Source organism: Psammomys obesus, unplaced genomic scaffold, assembly GCF_907164565.1.
Source record: "Psammomys obesus unplaced genomic scaffold, mPsaObe1.curated_primary_1811, whole genome shotgun sequence".
In the NCBI taxonomy this organism is placed as follows: domain Eukaryota; kingdom Metazoa; phylum Chordata; class Mammalia; order Rodentia; family Muridae; genus Psammomys; species Psammomys obesus.
This window is the reverse complement of record NW_026596147.1, coordinates 12,921,506-12,940,920: the sequence shown is the minus strand read 5'-3', so window position 1 is coordinate 12,940,920 and position 19,415 is coordinate 12,921,506.

The window sequence follows — 19,415 nt, the reverse complement described above, 5'->3', positions numbered from 1 at the left end:
GGCATTCCATGGCACTTTGCTCGTGAATATGATCATGTTTCATTTCAGCCATAGTAACCTCTTGAGTAGTTGACATTTAACATTTTAAGTCAATAACTATATTAAAACAATATGCATATATATCATGAAATTTTAAAAGATAACAGCCTCTATTAATTGTGTTCCTTTTATTATAAAATATTTGCTCATTCAAATTTGATATTAAAAAAGAGATATTTCTAAAAAATTTCAAGAAATGATGCATATATATGTCTATTTATATATATGTATAATTATAGATACTATATGCATATTATATATGTATATATGTTTACATACATATTATATATACCATATGTATGGTTACCAATAATGACTCAGAAGTGTCATCTTTCTAAATATTATTATTTTGTAAAATTTTATAGTAAATTTGTTGTTCAGTAATGCTCTAATTTTTATGCTAAGTCAATTGAATAAACTATATGACTATAGTTTATTCATATAAACTATGAATAAATCATGATGAATTAACAATGAAAACGTGATATGTTAGCAAAATGAAACTTCCATATGAATAAAATTATGATGTTTACATGTAAAAGATGATACTAGAAAGGATCATCTTGAGTGAGATGGACAAATGTTCCTTGATTCACTCATATGCAGAAGCTAGCTTTTAAACTTTAGATATGTATAGGATGAAAACTTGGAAGATTCACTAAATTCAGGAAACTAGCAAGGCCCTATTTTGGTGTGTGTGTGTTTTATGGGAGAAAAGGTAGAATACAGTGATATGAAGAAGGAAATGGAAATATTGGAAGAGAAGAGATCACATGTAGATGATGAGGGGAGGACTGGCTGGAGGAGAGAATGTGGAGTTGGATAAGTAATACTAAAGGTCTTTTCTGAAACACTTGAGGAAATGTTCCACTGTAGAGGATTCTGAAAAAGAGGTTAGTGGATTTATTTTTTAATAATGCAACAACACTTCTACAAGTACAAAAGCATAGTAAGTAAAAATCCCCACATGAGGAATGATTTAATTTTAGAGTTGTTGTTCAGTGAGGTCCTTAAGACATCCCCATATTAAGATATTATTCCTGAAAATAACATATATAGCATCATTCCCTTAGTGTCCTGGAAGCTTCATATTGTCTGGCTTTCATTGTTCTGAAATGTTCCATATGTTACTAAAGAAGAAAGGTAATTAGGCTGACCCATCCATTTATTCTGTGAGTTACAAACTGTCTTGCCTAGAAAGACATCCCCAATGATCCAATAATGGTATTAATATCATGAGGGTAAACAACCACTTTCTGATTAAATTTAAGGACTGCTTTACAATATGAAACACAAACCTGGCACCATTTTAAGGACAACAATTTAAATCATAGGCTGTGTGGGAAAACCTACTGCTACTCTTATGCCTAATGGATGTAGTATTAAACTAACTTCTAAAACGTTATCACTATACCCATAGATGAGTGCATGAATGCATCTCTCAGTTCTTATCAAAGAAATCTTTTCTTGAAATAGATTATGATTAATTCATATACCTGCAACTGCTCAACATACACATAATAAAAATATTTTAATTTCTGTCTATATATGTATATATGAATATATATTATTATCTCATGTTTTTCTTAACTGCATTCTGTAGATTTTTTGATGTGTTGATTAAATGTTTCATCTAAATTGTTCATATACTATATTTATTTAATGCTTTGTAAATGCTTGTAAAACTTGTAAATTGTCCCCTCCCCACCCATGGGGGAATGAGATAAGAACCATTTCCAATCCTTCCTAGTTCTTTCTGAACTCTCTCTAGCTAGTTCAGCTTAGTTGTTCTGACCTAAATTCTTCTCTAATTTGACTGATTTGAATTGGCTTCTCTCGGCTTCTGAATGAATTTCTCTGTCTGTCCTTTACTTCTGACAATATGTTTAAATTCTGGCTCCTTATTATTCTCTGGCTCATTCTGTCTTCACCCGTGTCCAGTTTGTTCTCTCTGCTCCAAAAGCCATGTTAATATTTCATCCAGAGGGATTGAAGGTGTATAATAAGAGTTTGATGAGAACTGATAGACTAAGATCAGAAAGGAGAGGAGAACCTCCCCTATCAGTGGACTTGGGGAGTGGCGTGCATGCAGAAAGGGGAGGGAGGGTGGGATCAGGAGGGGAGGAGGGAGGGGTTTATGGGGGGATACAAAATGAATAAAGTGTAATTAATAAAAAAATAAAAAAAAGAGTTTGGCTGTATTCCAGAGAGATCACAAAAAACCTATGTCTTTGGATGTGATCCCTTACCAGAGTAGTCATGTTAGTAGATTAAACTTTCTCTCCAAAACCATGGCCTTTATATTAGGTATGACAAGTCAATGATAAGCTTATACTTTATTTTTAGTCTTTCTTCATCTGGTGTGTTTCCTCTTTATGCATGTAACTAGCATGCATAAATAGAAGAATTTCTCATATTTCTTTAAAGAGATATCACCAGGTGATCAATTCCTAGTTTTTATTTAAAAGATTAAAAAGTCATTATTTAGCAGGGCAAGATGGCGGCACTGGGAGGACTCTCATTCTGAGGAGCAGCACAGCAGGATTGGCACAATGATAAGCAATCAGAACTCGTGGCCATAAAACACAAGGGATTGTGTTTCACAGGTGAGAGGATACCCCACAGTGGGGGATTCAATCAGCTTTAACTCACCCGGCTAAACCTCAGAAGAGATCCTGGTTCCCCAAGGAACTTGGTCGCCAGCCCAGAGCTACATGCTAGCGTGATCTGGTCAAGGTCCCAGACTGAACTGTGGGCCCACAACACCACAGAGTGGATTTTCGAGTAGAGAGATAATCTCACAGAGGAGGAAACAATTGGGACCGACCTCAGGTTACCCAGACATCCCCTGGAAAAGACTCGGGGTCCGCGGGTACCACAAGAGCCAGCCCGGACCCAGAGCTGGGACACAGGCGCCTGCACGGAGCCCTGACTATGCGCCTGATTCGCCGCCTCAGATAGAACTGTGGGCACCAGGGCACCAGGGCACCAGACTGCATGTCTATGGCAGGAGGAAACCCCCAGTGGAGGGGGTCAGCAGCTCTAATGCTTAGGACACCCAGCACCAAAACACTTCCTGGACTCACACAGACTCTAGTGCAGGCAGGAGCACTGTGCTCTACCGCCATTATTGAGTTCCCCTAGGGCACTGGGACACAGAGCTGCATCCTCAGACCTACAAAAGCCAGAGAGCCATTGCAGCAGCCCTCAGATACTGTGCCAAGGATCAACCAGTTATCCCTAGCTAGACTGTCAAAACTGTGGGAATCCCTGGTCCTTCAAGAGGGCTGCACCCACAACGTCTGGACCAGAGCAGTGCCTGCAGCCACCATCCCAGACAGAGACACACAGCTTCAGGTCCAGAGTGAGGCACCCAGCCTTCAGACCAGAGCAGTGCCTGCAGGTGCCAACTCAACCTAGGTGCACATTCTCCAGGTCCAGAGCATAGCACTCAGCCTCTGGCCCAGAGACTTGCTGAGTGCACCTCCCACTTTCTTAGACAGAACTGTGCGCCCCAGAATAACAGACTGAGTTTCCCTGTTGGGAGAAAACCCCACAGCTAGGAATCAGTAGGTTCTTCAAGAGGACTGTACATGGAAATTTAGTGAGCAGCAGCACACTAAATTTATTACAAGAAACCCAGCAGTGGGGCAGCTGTCTTGAGAAATTCTATGGGTAAGAGGAGATCCCCCCCTTCCTAACATAGACCACAGCTACTACTCAGGGCTATGAACCTGAGGTGAGTAGTGGCAACTCCTGAGAAACACTGGCCATACAGTGACCATAACCAAAAAGCAGAGAAGGACTCCTTCAGGAAAAATCATCTTCCGGCAAAGGGGATACTCCCTACCTCAGGACTCCAGGAAGCACAGAAATTAACAGCCAACACCTAAATCAGCCCAATGGGTAAAGGTCAGCGTAAAAGCTCAACCAACAAAAGACAGAGTAATATGGCATCTCCAGAACCCAGCCATCCAGGGGCGAACAGCCCTGAACAATGCAGCATAATAGAAAATCAAGAAGATGACCTTACATCTATGTTGATGAAGAGGATAATAGAGGAAACAAATAAAATACGTAAAGAATTAGAGGAAGATAAAACCAAACAGATCATGGCTATCTATAAAGAAATGAGGATAGATAAAGGAAGATAAAGACAAGCAGATTAGGGGCATCCGTGAAGAAATACGGGAAGATGCAGCCAAACAGCTTGTGGCCTTCAGAGAAGAAATAATTAAATCACTGAAAGAAATAAAAAAGACAGAGTTGAAGAAACTAAAAGAAAAAGAGGAAAATACAAGCAGACAGGTGAAGGAAGTAAACAAAACAACTCAAGACCTGAAGATAGAACTAGAAAAATTAAACACAAATGGAGGAAATAATGGAGAGGAAGAATTTAGGGAAGAAAACAGGAACTACAGAGGTAAGCATAACCAACAGAATACAAGAAATGGAAGAAAGAATCTCAGGTGTAGAAGATACAATGGAAGAAATCGATGTATCTGTCAAAGAAAATGTTAAATCCAAAACAATCCTGACACAGACCATCCAAGAAATCCAAAACAATATGAAAAGACAAAACCTAAGAATAATAGGAATAGAGGAAAAAGAAGACTCCCTTCTCCAAGGCGCAGAAAATATTTTCAACAAAATCATTGAAGAAAATCTCCCCAAGTTAAAGGAGGGGCCAATAAGAATACATGAGGCCTACAGGACACACAACAAATTTGACCAGAAAAGAAAATATCCTCCCGCCACATAATAATCAAAACAGTAAGTATACAGAACAAAGAAAAAATACTGAAAGCAGCAAGGGAAAAAGACCAACTAACATATAATGGAAAACCCATTAGAATCACACCTGACTTTCAAAAGAGACTATGAAAGCCAGAAGGGTCTGGATGGATATTATGCAGACCCTAAGAGAACACAGATGTCAGCCCAGGCTACGATACCCTGCAAAGCTCTCAGTCCTCATAGAGAAAACAAGATACTCAATGACAAAAACAAATTTCAACAATACCTACACACAAATCCAGCATTACAGAAGGCACTGGAAGGGAAAATACAACCCAAGAAAATTAGCTTCTGTCAAGAAAACACAGGAAATAATTAACCTTACTACAGCAAAACAAAAAGCAACCAAGCACACAACCTTATGAACATAGCCAACATCAATAACAAAGGATCTAACAGCCACTGGTCATTAATCTCTCTCAACATCAATGGACTCAACTCTCCAGTAAAAAGACACAGATTAACAGAATGGATACGTAAACAAAACCCAGCAATCTGTTGCATACAAGAAACACACCTAAGACACAAAGATAGACATTACCTGAGAGTGAAAGGTTGGAAGACAACTTTTCAAGCAAATGGATCCAAGAAACAAGCAGGAGTAGCCATTCCAATACCTGATAAAATAGACTTTCAACCAAAATTAATAAAAAGAGATGAGGAAGGACACTTCATACTCATCAAGGGAAAATTCCACCAGGAAGACATCACAATCCTGAACATCTATGCCCCAAATACAAGAGCACCCACATTTGTAAAAGAAACATTGATAAAATTTAAACCACATATAGATCCCCACACATTAATAGTGGGAGACTTCAACACCCCACTCTCAACAAAGGACAGGTCAACAAAACAGAAATTAAACAAAGAAACAATATCTCTGATAGAGGTCAGGAATCAAATGGACCTCACAGACATTTACAGAACTTTACACCCAAACACAAAACAATTTACCTTCTTCTCAGTACCTCATGGAACCTTCTCCAAAATAGACCATATAGTTGGTCACAAAAGTAAGCCTCAACAGATACAAGAAGACTGAAATAATCCCTTGTATCCTGTCTGATCACCATGGAATAAAGCTGGACTTCAACAACAACAGAAATAGCAAAAAGCCTACACACACATGGAAACTGAACAACTTGTTACTAAATGACAGTTGGGTCAGGGAAGAAATAAAGAAAGAAATTAAAGCCTTTCTATAACTCAATGAAAATGAAGACACAACATAACCAAACTAGTGGGACACAATAAAAGCAGTGCTAAAGGGAAGTTCATAGCACTAAGTGCCTTCAAGAAGAAATTTGAGACCGCTCTTTCAAGCAACTTAATGGCCCAATTAAAAACCCTAGAAAAAGAAGAAGGAGACACACCAAAAAGAGTAGACTGCTGGAAATAATCAAACTCAGGGCTGAAATCAATCAATTAGAAACAAATAAAACAATTCAAAGAATCAATGAAACCAAGAGCTGGTTCTTTGAGAAAAATCAACAACATCGAAAAACCCTTAGCCAAGCTAACTAAAAGGCAGAGAGACACCACCCACATCAACAAAATCAGAAATGAAAAGGGGTGCATAACTACAGACACTGAGGAAATCCAAACAATCATTAGGACTTACTTCAAAAGTCTATACTCAACAAAATTTGAAAATCTAAATGAAATGGACATTTTTTTTTATTCGATTTGACTTACCAAAGCTGAATCAGGGCCAGGTAAATCAATTAACTAGTCCTATATCCCCCAAAGAAATAGAAGCAGTCATCAAAAGTCTCCCATCCAAAAAAAGCCCAGGACCAGATGGCTTCAGCACAGAATTCTACCAGACCTTCAAAGAAGAGCTAACTCAAATTCTCTTCAAACTATTCCACAAAATAGAAACAGAAGGAGCATTACCAAACTCATTCTATGAAGCCACAATCACCTTGGTACCTAAACCTCACAAAGACTCAACAAAGAAAGAGAATTTCAACCACATGATAATCTCCCTAGATGCTGAAAAAGCATTTGACAAAATCCAACATCCATTCATGTCTAAAGTACTGGAGAGATCAGGGATACAAGGCACATATCTAAACATAGTAAAGGCGATATACAGCAAGCCTATAGCCAACATCAAAGTGAACAGAGAGAATCTTAAAGCAATCCCACTGAAATCAGGGAAAAGACAAGGCTGCCCATTCTCTCCATATCTCTTCAACATAGTGCTGGAAGTCCTTGCTAGAGCAATAAGAGAGTTGAAGGAGATCAAGGGGATACAGATGGGAAAGGAAGAAGTCAAATTATCACTATTTGCAGATGATATAATAGTATATATGAGTGACCCCAAAAACTCTACCAGGGACCTCCTACAGCTGATAAACACCTTCAGCAAAGTGGCCTGATACAAAATTAACTCAAAAAAATAAGTAGCATTCCTGTATACAAAAGACAAAAGGGCTGAGAAAGAAATTAGAGAAACAACACCATTCACAGTAGCCACAAATGACATAAATTATCTTGGTGTAACCCTAACCAAGCAAGTCAAAGACTTGTATGAAAAAAATTTCAAGTCTCTGAAGAAAGAATTAGAGGAAGATATGAGAAGATGGAAAGATCTCCCATGCTCATGGCTTGGCAGGATAAACCTAGTAAAAATGGCCATCTTACCAAAAGCAATCTACAGATTTAATGCAATTCCCATCAAATTGCCAACACAATTCTTTACAGACCTGGAAAGAAAACTTCTCAACTTCGTATGGAATAACAAGAAACCGAGAATTGCTAAAACAATCCTCTCCGATAAAAGATCTTCTGGAGGTATCTCCATCCCTGATCTCAAGCTGTACTATAGAGCAACAGTTATAAAAACTGCATGGTACAGGCATAGAAACACAATGTTGGATCAATGGAATCGAACAGAAGACCCAGAAATAAACCTACACACTTATGGACACCTGATTTTTGACAAAGATCCCAAAACCATACAATGGAAAAAAGATAGCATCTTCAACAAATGGTGCTGGTCCAACTGGATGTCTACATGTAGAAAAATGCAAATAGATCCATACTTATCACCCTGCACAAAACTGAAGTCCAAGTGGATCAAAGACCTCAACATAAAACCAGACACATTAAATCGGCTAGAAAAAAAGTGGGGAATACCCAAGAACTCATTGGTACAGGAGAAAACTTCCTGAACAGAACACCAACAGCACAGGCTGTAAGAACAACAATCAATAAATGGGACCTCATGAAATTGAAAAGCTTCTGTAAAGCAATGGACACCATCATAAAAACTAAGCGACTGCCTACAGATTGGGAAAGAATCATCACCAACCCTTTATCTGACAGAGGACTCATATCCAATATATATAAAGAACTAAACAAGCTGAAAAGCAACAAACCAAGGAATCCACTTAAAAACTGGGGAACAGAGCTAAAGAGAGAATTCTCTGTAGAGGAATATCAAATGGCAGAGAAGCACTTAAAGAAATGCTCAACCTCATTAGCCATTAGGGAAATGCAAATCAAAACAACCCTGAGATTTCACCTTACACCCATCAGAATGGCCAAGATGAAAAATTCAAGGGACAACACATGCTGGAGAGGTTGTGGAGAAAGGGGAACCCTTCTCCACCGCTGGTGGGAATGTAAACTTGTACAACCACTCTGGAAATCAATCTGGCGCTTTCTCAGACAACTAGGAATAGTGCTTCCTCAAGATCCAGCCATACCACTCCTAGGCATATACCCAAAAGAGGCACAAGTACACAAAAAGGACATTTGCTCAAACATGTTTGTAGCAGCTTTATTTGTAATAGCCAGAAGCTGGAAACAACCCAGATGCCCCTCAACTGAAGAATGGATGCAGAAACTGTGGTACATCTATACAATGGAGTATTACTCAGCAATGAAAAATAAGAAAATCATGAAATTTGCAGGTAAATGGTGGGACCTGGAAAGAATCATCCTGAGTGAGTTGTCCCAGAAGCAAAAAGACATGCATGGTATATACTCACTCATATGAACATACAACATAGAATAAACCCACTAAAATCTGTACATCTAAACAAACTAATCAAGAGAGGACCCTAACTAAAATGTTCAATCCCCACCCTGAAAGGCAAAGAGTATGGACATTAGAAGAAAAAAGAAAATAGGAAACAACCTCGGAACCTGCTACAGAGGGCTTCTGAAAGCCTCTGCAGTATAGACTGTCAAAGCAGATGCTGAGCCTGATGGCCAACTGATGGGCAGAGTGAATGGAATTTTATGTAAGAAGTGGGAAATAGTAAGAGCTGGAGGGGACGGGAACTCCACAAGCAGAGCAACAGAACAAGATAATTTGAACACAGGGAACTTCCCAGAAAATCATACTCCAACCAAGGACTATTCGTGGAGATGACCTGGAACCTCTGCACAGGTGTAGCCCATGGCAGTTCAGTGTCCAAGTGGGTTACATAGTAATGGGAAGAGGGACTGCCTCTGACATAATCTGATTGGCCTGCTCAGTGATCACCTCCCCCTGAGGGGGGAGCAGCCTTACCAAGCCACAGCAGAGGACAATGCAGCCACTTTTGATGACAACTGATAGACTAAGATCAGAAAGAAGAGGAGAACCTCCCCTATCAGTGGACTTCTGGAGTGGCATGCATGCAGAAAGGGGAGGGTGGGTGGGATTGGGAGGGGAGAAGGGAGGGGCTTATGGGGGAAACAAAGTGAATAAAGTGTAATTAATAAAAAATTTTAAAAAAAAGAATATATATTTTTTAAAAAGTCATTATTTATATTTTAAAATTGATGGATACTTTCATTAAATATTAAATCTAGGCCAAGGTTTTTTTTTTCTTTCTTTTATTCATCATCCCTTATTAAAATTCACTCCACTCATTTTCTTGTATGTTTTGCAGATTGTAAATTGTCAAGAAATTAGTTTTGTTTCATTAAAGGCATTCTTTATACTGTTTAAAGACATTATCTTTTATGTATCTTTGTAATAGTGAACATGGTGTGCCTTTTTGTCGTTGCTGCTCCTGTTTTTTTTTCTTTTGTTTTGTTTTACTATTTTATTATTTTAAAATTTTACTTTATTTATTTTACACAAAATTGCAATTTCCTCTTCCTCTTCTCCTTCCAGTCTCCCCCTCCCTCTACCATCCACTCCTCCTCCTTCCTTTCTCTTCAGAAACAGCCTCAATGGATATCAATCAGTTAAGGCTTATCAAGTTGCAGTAAGACAAGACACTGCCTCCTCTATTAAGGCTATACAAAGCAATGACACAGCATGGGGAATGGGTTCCTAAGGCAGGCAAAAGGAGTCAGAGAAAGCCACTGTGGGGAGTCCAACAAGAAGACAAATCTGTACAACTGTAACATATGTGCAGCGGGACTAGGTTAGGTCCAGGCAGGCCCCATGGTTGGACCTTCACTCTCAGTGAGCCCCTATGGGCTCAGGATAGCTGATGTTGTCGCTTTTCTTGCGGTGTCCTTGAGGCCTCTGGCTCCTACAATTCTTCCTCCCCCTCTTTCACAAGATTCCCTGAGCTCTGCCTAATGCTGGTGTGTGGGTCTCTGCACATATTTCCATTAGTTACTGGGTTAGTCTAAACCCCAGTGTATGAGTATAGCCTCTGGCTCCTGGACCTCTGGGCAGTGTCATGGGTAAGATGCTCTCATGGCACGTGTCTAAAGCTAAACCAGTCATTTGTCGGCTACTCCTACAGTTTCTCTGTCACCATTTTCCCAGCACATCTTGTAGATAGTACAAATTGTAGGTTAAAGGCTTTGTGGCTGGACTTGTGTCCCAATTCCTCCACTGGAACTCTTGTTTTGTTCCTAGAGATTACCTGTTCAGGTTCTCTATCACTCATTGCTAGAAGACTTAGCTAGGGTCACCCTCATAGATTGCTTGGTGTTTCTAGTGTCCCAGGTGTCTAGCTCATCCTAGAGTTGTCCCCAGTTTCAGTTCTCTCTCCTAGTACTCTCTACATCTGTCCTCCTCTGACATCTTATCCTTTCTGTCTCCATCTCCACCCTTGCCCATTCTTCTCTCCCCTTCCATCTGTAGTGTCTATTCTGTTTCTCTTTCACTGTGAAATTCAAGCATCTACCCAATGAGCCCTCCTTGTTACTTAGCGTCTTAAGAGCTATAGATTTTAGTATGGTTATCCTTCAATTTATGGCCAATATTCAAGTGTAAGTGAATACATACCATGTTTGCCCTTCTGGGACTGGGTTATCTCACTCAGGATTATCTTTCCTAGTTCTTTCCATTTGCCAGTGAACTTTATCATGCATTTTTTAAAAAGGTGAGTAAATGCTCCATTGTATTTTGTACATTTTCTTTATTTATGCTTCAGTAGAGATAAATCTACGATATTTCTAATTTCTGACTATTACAAATAAAGCTGCTAAGAACATAGTTGAACAAGTGTCCTCCTGGTCTGGTGGAGTACCCTTTGGGTGTCCAGAAGTGAGACATCTGGGTCTTGAAGTAGCAGTATCAAAATTTTCCAAGAATCCACAAAATTGACCTCAAAAGAGGCTGTACAAGTTTGTACTGCCATTAGCAATGGAGGAGTCTGCTTGTTCCACAAACTCACCCTCATGAGCTGTCACTTGTGTTTTTGATCTTAGCCATCATGCCAGGTGTAAGAGGGAGTCTGAGAGTCATTTTGATTGGCATTACTTCCCTGAAGTTTATTTATTTATTTATTTATTTATTTATTTATTTATTTATTTATTTTTTGTTTTCTAGTTAGATAGAGCTTCTTTATTTTTGTATTCAGTATAATGAGCTAAAATAAAGAAGGACAGTTTTATGTTAATCTTTCTTAGAGTTAGGCTGTTGAGTGCGTTTAACAGTATAGTATTCTTTAGTGCTAGCTAGAAATAAAAAAAAAAAAAAACAAGACAAAAACACCAAAACAACAGCAACAATAAAAAAGGAAATCTTATTTTAGTTCTTCTTGATGTTTTTAATGTTTCTATGGAATGGATTTATGCCACTTCTTTGTTATAATTTACTTTAATCTTTGATCTATAGAATTTGTTGAACAGGAGCATAACAAAGGCTCATGATTATCTATTTCATCATGAACCTTTCTTTAGCTTTTATCTGTGCACCTTACAAAGGTTTCTCCTGGGGTATAACTTTCTGTTTTGCTTTTTGTGCCTAGCGACATTTCAGGTGCATCATTTCTATTTTGTTGACCTTGAGTTTTTCACCTCTTGGTTAGGTTCTGATTTGTCAATAGAAACACAAAGACAGTAGAGTACTTGAGTGGGAAGAATTCCTCAGTCCATTTTGAATAGAGATGTTTAAATTTGCTTCCCTGAAGTTAGGCCATTTACATGTAGAAAATTCTGAATCGTATCACAGTAATTGATTTTTCCTTTCCCTTGATCTATAAAGGAACATAGTTCTCCTTACTGTGTAGACCTGACTGGGGTTACTAGAGGTAATGTGAATGAAAATGGAGATCCTCCACCTAAGACTGTGGTCCTAATGACTACTGACTTTGTAATTTACACTAAACATACCATATTTCTTCATTAATTCTATCTGATTGAAGGAAGTATTATAGTACAATCTGGTCAAAATTTGTTTTTAAATTTTGAATATAAATTAAAAGAATCTTTATATTTTTTGTAAAATAAAAATTGAAGCAAGATTTTTAAATACTAATTTATTTCATAACAAACATTTTAAAAGAATACATTCAAATACTATTTAAAATATAACTTCTATTGCGTTTTTGTCTAATAGCTCAAATATCATTACTAAAATACAATTTGTAATTCCTGTATCAAAAAATAAAATCTCATCACAGGCAAAATCTTTTCATAAACTTCATCAAAGTAGTTCCTACAACTTTGATGGAGTTTGGAGAATTAATAAATTTTCAAATTTGTTAATTTGAAAATTAAAAAAAAATAAGTCCAGTTAAAAAGCAATTTGGGATTTAACCACTTTCAAATTTTTCATGATTCATACATATTCTCATGGTGGATCTTGAGACAACATGGGATTCACTGTTTTTGTCCAAAAAAAAAAGATAAGCAAATAATAAAAACCAATCTGAGATTTACTCAAATCACTTCCCTTTCACTTTTGTCTTGGGGAAATATTATAACATTATTACAGATCTGATCAACTCCATTCTCATCATTTAAATAATATGCTCAAAAAGCATAAATATCTCAAAAAATAAATATTTTTATTCAAAAAATGTAAAACAAAAATATGATATGCCTCCTGAACTCCATCAGTCCCATAGTTTATATTACCATAGAGGTATACATGATTCATATAATCAGCATACAGAAAAATTAACGTAGATTGTATGAGATGTACTTAATGGATTCACTAGTAACAGTCTTAAGAAAGTCCTTCAAAACGTCCTTCCCCAGAAGTGCTGCTCTAGCAGAGGATTCAAAACTACTCCACCTGTGTAGGCTTTGTGCATCTGACGGAATGAGAGCCTACTATGTTGATTACAATTGACTCTCCTCTGGGCTGATTGCTGAGCCAAAGGTAAGAATATGCTGGGTGTGCATTACTGGGAGCCTGCGTCGTTTGAGAACTCTTCCAGAGGAGACGCTTCGTTAAACATTGATGAGAGAATCTCACGGAGTGTTTCTTGTGAAATATTGTATTGGAGTAAGGACTTTAAATACACAAAACATTAATTTCTATCACCTCTATTTTAGCACTGTATATAATAGAACATTAATATAGTATTCCCAAGTTCTGATCCATACTACAGCTTTAAAAATATCTTGGTGGTTGCTTTACTTTTTCAAACTCTTTCATCTACAATGTACTCTATATATGTTCACAAACATATGTGCATATATATGTATATATTTTTCACATAAAGTTGATTCTACCCCCATACGTGTACTTGATAATTTTAACAAAGCAATTATTTGCTTTTTTTGATATATTTATGTAATTTATCTCCATTTAGTCAGATGTTGTTAGTAATTGTAAATTAATAGAATATAGCTCTTATTTAAGTTCATGTTGGAAAGTTTATTTTATAATTTTAAATATTAAGAGTATTAAAATTAACTTATATTGAACTTAAATTTATTTCAAAAAATACCCTGAGAGTAATAGATGTTTTTCTATAGTCATATAATTCACATAAGCTGATTTTGTCAAAAGATTTTACATAAAATTATAATAACCACTGATTTTTCTTATTAAATAGCATAAACTGCAAGGTTTGGGCTATTGTGTGATTACATATCTAATTACGTGGAATCCATTACAAAACTGCAGCATATTGTATTGAGTATATAGTGTTCCTCAGTTTTTTCAGATGCTGTCATACTGATTGAACAATTTCTTCCAATTTTATTGCTTTAGGTTCACAATTTAATTCTCTGATCCAATATTTAATATGGTAGCAAAATTGTTCATTTACACATCTATCTTTGAAATCTCCCTTATGGCAGTGTAAGAGGTGTGCATATCTAAGTGAAAGGCGCAAGAGCTTGCCTAAGTGAGCAAACAGATGTAAGTACTCTGGTCACTCCTATCTGAGGCTACAATCAACACACCTCTAATTATCTCATGACTGATGAAAGTATATTTTCATAATTGCCTTCTTCCCAAGCGAGCCGTCTGATTCTCCGGCTCATTGGATGTGACCATTTGTTGTATTACAGTCCCTCCACAGACTGCTCACACCAAAGGCTAAGAAGGCAGACACCACTACTGTCTATGAAAGACAGAGAACACACTAATAACAACGATGTTTAACTAAAGAGAACTTAGGAAAATCAATTGAGATCATTTTGAAATGGAGCATATTGTCCAAAGACATGAGTGTTATTGTGTGAAAAACAAAACAACTCAAGCAATCACTAGAGTCCAGCAAAGCAAGATCTTTATTTGAATTAAACAATAAAACATGATCAGTCAGGAACAGCACAGACTCAAGAACTGACTGTATCTTTGAACATTCATCTTAGTAAGTGTTAAGGAGACAACATAATCTCGATGTACTCAGGCCACTGATAATGGATAATGGTCACAGAAGAGACTTGGGGACCTGAATTGCAAACCTGAGGAAAAAACCATACAGTGTTTTTAAAAGATGAAACCACAAGGGGAGAGGAAGAAGCAGGGCAGCCGAATTGTAGATTATCAAGAGGGGCTGAGTGAGGAAGTCAGTCGTGGTGACTGGGCCTCATTGGGATCACCTGGTTTCAGGGTGTTTGATTCAGCTTTTGAATTAAGGTCTCCTCCTGGACTTCTGGCAGAGAATACAGAATGATAAAAAAAACAAAAACAAACAAAGAAACAAAATATTACAGGAGTGGGCAAGCATGCACTAAATTAATTTGAGTTAGGAAACACACTTACAATTTGTGTGCCTTAGTTTAGATAATGACAATTTCCCTCTTTACATTCTTTGCTGGTTAACAGACAAATGCTGAATATTGGAAAAAGCAGGATAGGCACTGTTTTCAGGACCTGGGAATATGTATTCAGTTTTGAGACTGCCAGCAAGATGGAGGTTGTTCCTGAAATGACTGGATTCAGGTAACTGACTCCTAACAGTTAGAATATTAATATCTTATAATTTACAAATTATAATTAACTTATTAGTCAGAAAGTTGAGCTTAATAATAATAAGGACAAACCCAACAGTTGATGATTTTTATACATGAATTAAGTAATTAGTTTGATGTTATAGAAATATCCTCAAAATAAGTGCTGCAATAATAGATATTTATTTTTAATAGACTATATATTTATATGTTTTTCTGAAGCTAGGACAAACACTGGATATATTATTGCACTAAATATGAAAGCAAAGAAAAAGGGTAAAAATGCTCTCATTTTTACTAATAATTGAGCTAAGCTGTGGAGAGTTTAAGAAGCATTCAGAGCATAATAAAATTAATTGGCAGTCAAGTCTTAGTCATTTGGCTATATAGCTATTGTTCTTAATTGCTTCTCTATAGATTATTCCAATAATATTATAGTTTCAATTACAATATTTTAAACAGAGAGCCAAGATCCCCAGCTGCCTGGCTCACCCAGGGCAGATTCCGCCAGTAAAGCACAGACTGTGAATACAGCAGAGCTGAGCTAGGTGCCATTGTCTGCCATCTCAAGGAAGCCAGTGGGGCACGGGAGCAGCTCTAGGCTCAGAGATCTTTCTGCCTACTCCCCAGCTGCCTGGCGGACCTGGGTCAGAAACAAGGAGTCCAACACAGCCAGTGAAAACAGCAAAGCTGATCCAGGTTAGGAACCCAAATCCCATTGTCTTCCATCCTAAGGAAGCCTGTGGGGCACTGGAGCAGCTCTAGGCTCAGGATCTTTCTATCTCTGTCCCAGCTACCTGGCATAATTGGGTAACAAATGCTGAACGAACACAGTTAATCTTACAGAGACTACTTCAGACTTCAGTGACAGGTGGCCCCAGTCTTCATTAGACGGTCCAGGAACAATCAGTCAAGGCTATAGACAACTAGGTGACTTGAATAAGAATACTGGCAACAAAACCCAGGATGCCATGGCTTCACCAGAATCTCCAAAAATTAACAGCTATTCTAATGAAGCTGAAACACAGAAAAATGATATTAAATTTATAATCATGCAGTTATTTGAGGGACATAAAGATGAAATGAACAACAACAGCAACACAATAGAGGCCATCATGGACAGACAGGAAGCCACATTCAAACAGGTGAAAGAAATGGTGCAAGACCTGATTACAGAATTAGAATCAATAAAGTAAACACAAACAGAGAAAACCCTGAAGTTGGTGAACTTAGAGAAGAGATCTGGAACCACAAATGTAAGCATCACCAACAGAATATAAAGAGATGGAAGAGAGAATCTCAGGTGCTGAAGATATGATTTCAGAAATTGATATACCTCTCAAAAAAAAGTTAATCAGAAAAGTTCCAGACACAAAACATCCAAGAAATCAAGGACACAATGAAAAGATGAAAGCTAAGAATAATAGGAATAGACAAAAAAGAAGATTCAGGGTCTAAGGCCCAGAAAATATTTTCAAAAAAATCATAGAAGAAAATTTCCCCAACCTTCAGAAAGAGATACCCTTAGACATACAAGAGGCCCACAGAACACCAAAATAGACTAGACCAGAAAACAAATTCCTCCTGCCATACAATAATCAAAACACTAAATATACAGAACAAAGAAATAATATTAAAAGTAGGAAGGGAAAAATGCCAAGTAACATATAAAGGCAGACCTTATGAGAATCACACCAGAATTCTCAACAGAGCCTATGAAAGTAAGAAGGGCCTGGATGGCTACCATGCAGACACTAAGAGACCACAGATGCCAACCCAAACTATTATACTCAGAAAATTTTTCAATCAACATAAATGGAGAAAACTATATTCCATGGCATAACTAACTTTAAACAATATATGCATAGCAACCCACCCCTACAAAATACAATAGAAGGAAAACTCCAACCCAAAGAGATCAACTACACTCAAGAAAACACAGGATAAAGATACCTTAACAACAATAAAAAAGCAAAATGCAACAATCACACAAATACAAATCACTAGCAACACCACAATAAAAGGAACTAACAATCATTAGTCACTAATATCTATCAACATCAATGAAATCAACTATCCAATAAAAATACATAAATTAACAGAATTGTTAAGGAAACAAAATCCAATATTTTGCTGCATTCAAGAAACACACCTCTGCAACAAAAATAGAGTTGCAGAGTAAAGGGCTAGAAAAAGGTTTTCCAAACAAATGGACCCAAGAAGCTAGTTTGAGTAGCCACCTTAATATCTAATACAAATGGAATTTCAACAAAAATTAGTCAAAAAAGATGAAGAGGGACACTTCATTCTCATCAAAAGAAAAAAAAATCTACCAGGAGGATATCAGAATTTTGATCAGTTATGCACTGAACAAAAGGGCATTTGTTCAAGCTTAAATCACACATTGATACCAACATTTTAATAGTGGGAGACTTCAACATTCCACTCTTGCAAAGGCACGGATCACTGAGACAGAAGCTAAACAGAGAAATAATGACTCTTACAGAGGTCTTAAATAGAAAGTACCTAATAGATGTCTACAGAAATTTTCACCCTAACAAAAAAGAGCATACCTTCTTCTCACCACCTCATAGAACCTTCTCCAGAATTGACCATATAGTTGGTACAGAGCAAGCCTCAACAGGTACAAGAAGATTGAAATAATCCCTTGTTTCATTTCAGACCACCACTATCTAAAACTAGACTTCAACAGTAACATAAATAGCAAAAAGCCTACACATACATGGAAACTGAACAACTCTCTACCCAAGGACAGCTGAGTCAGGGAAAAGTAAAGAAAGAAATTGAGTTTTAAGAACTCAATGACAATGAATGCACAACTTACACAAATTTATGGGACAAAATGAAAAGTAGGGCTAAAAGGAAAGTTCATAAGACTAAGTGCCTTCAGAAAGGGTTTGAGACATCTCATAGAAGCAACTTAATGGCACACTTGAAAGCACTAGGAAAAAAAAAAGAAGAAGACACACCCAAGAAGAATATAATCAAGCTCAGAGGTGAAATCAATAAATTGGAAGCAAAGAGAACAATTAAAAAAAATCAATGAAACTGAGAGCTTTTTCTTTGAGAAAATAAACAAGATAAACAAACTCTTAGCCAAAATAACTAAAAGTCAGAGAGACATTATCCAAATCAACAAACTCAGGAATGAAAAGGGGTATATAATGACAATCACTGATGAAATCCAAACATTCATTTTATCCTATTTCAAAAGCCTATATACAATAAAGTTTGAAATGTAAATAAAATGGATAAATTTCTTGATAAGTTACATTTACAAACGCTGAATTAAGACCAATTAAATTAAATAAACCTATATGTCTTAAGGCCATAGAAGCTGTCATGAAAACTCTCCCATTCAAAAAGAAGCCCAAGGCCAGATTGTTTCAGTGCAGAATTCTACCACACCTTCAAGTTATTCCACAAAATATAAACAGAAAGAACTCTATCAAACTCATTTTGTGAGGCCACAGTCACCTTTATACCTAAACCCCACAAAGACCCAAAAAAGAAAGAGAAATTTAGACCCATCTCACTTATGACCACTGACAAAAAATTACAAAACAACACACATGAAAACTGAATCCAAGAACATATCAAATATATCATCCACCATGACAATATAGGCTTCATTACAGGCATGCTGAGATTGGTCAATATACAGAATTTTGTCAATGTAATCTACTATATAAACAAACTTAAAAAAAAAAATCATGGTCCTATTTTCTCCTACATCTAATGTCCATCCAATTTGTCTTTCTAAGTAAGGATTGATCATCTTACCCTGGGTCCTCTTTCTTGTTTATCTTCTTTAGGTGGATAGATTTCAGTATATTTATCCTATCCTATAGGTCTATATAACTGAGTACATACCATGTGTGTCTTTCTGCTTTTGGGATACCTCACTCAGGATGATAGTTTCTAGTTCACACCATTTGCCTTCAAATTTCATGATTTCCTTGTTTTTAATTGCTGAGTATTACTCCATCATGTAAAAGTACCACAAT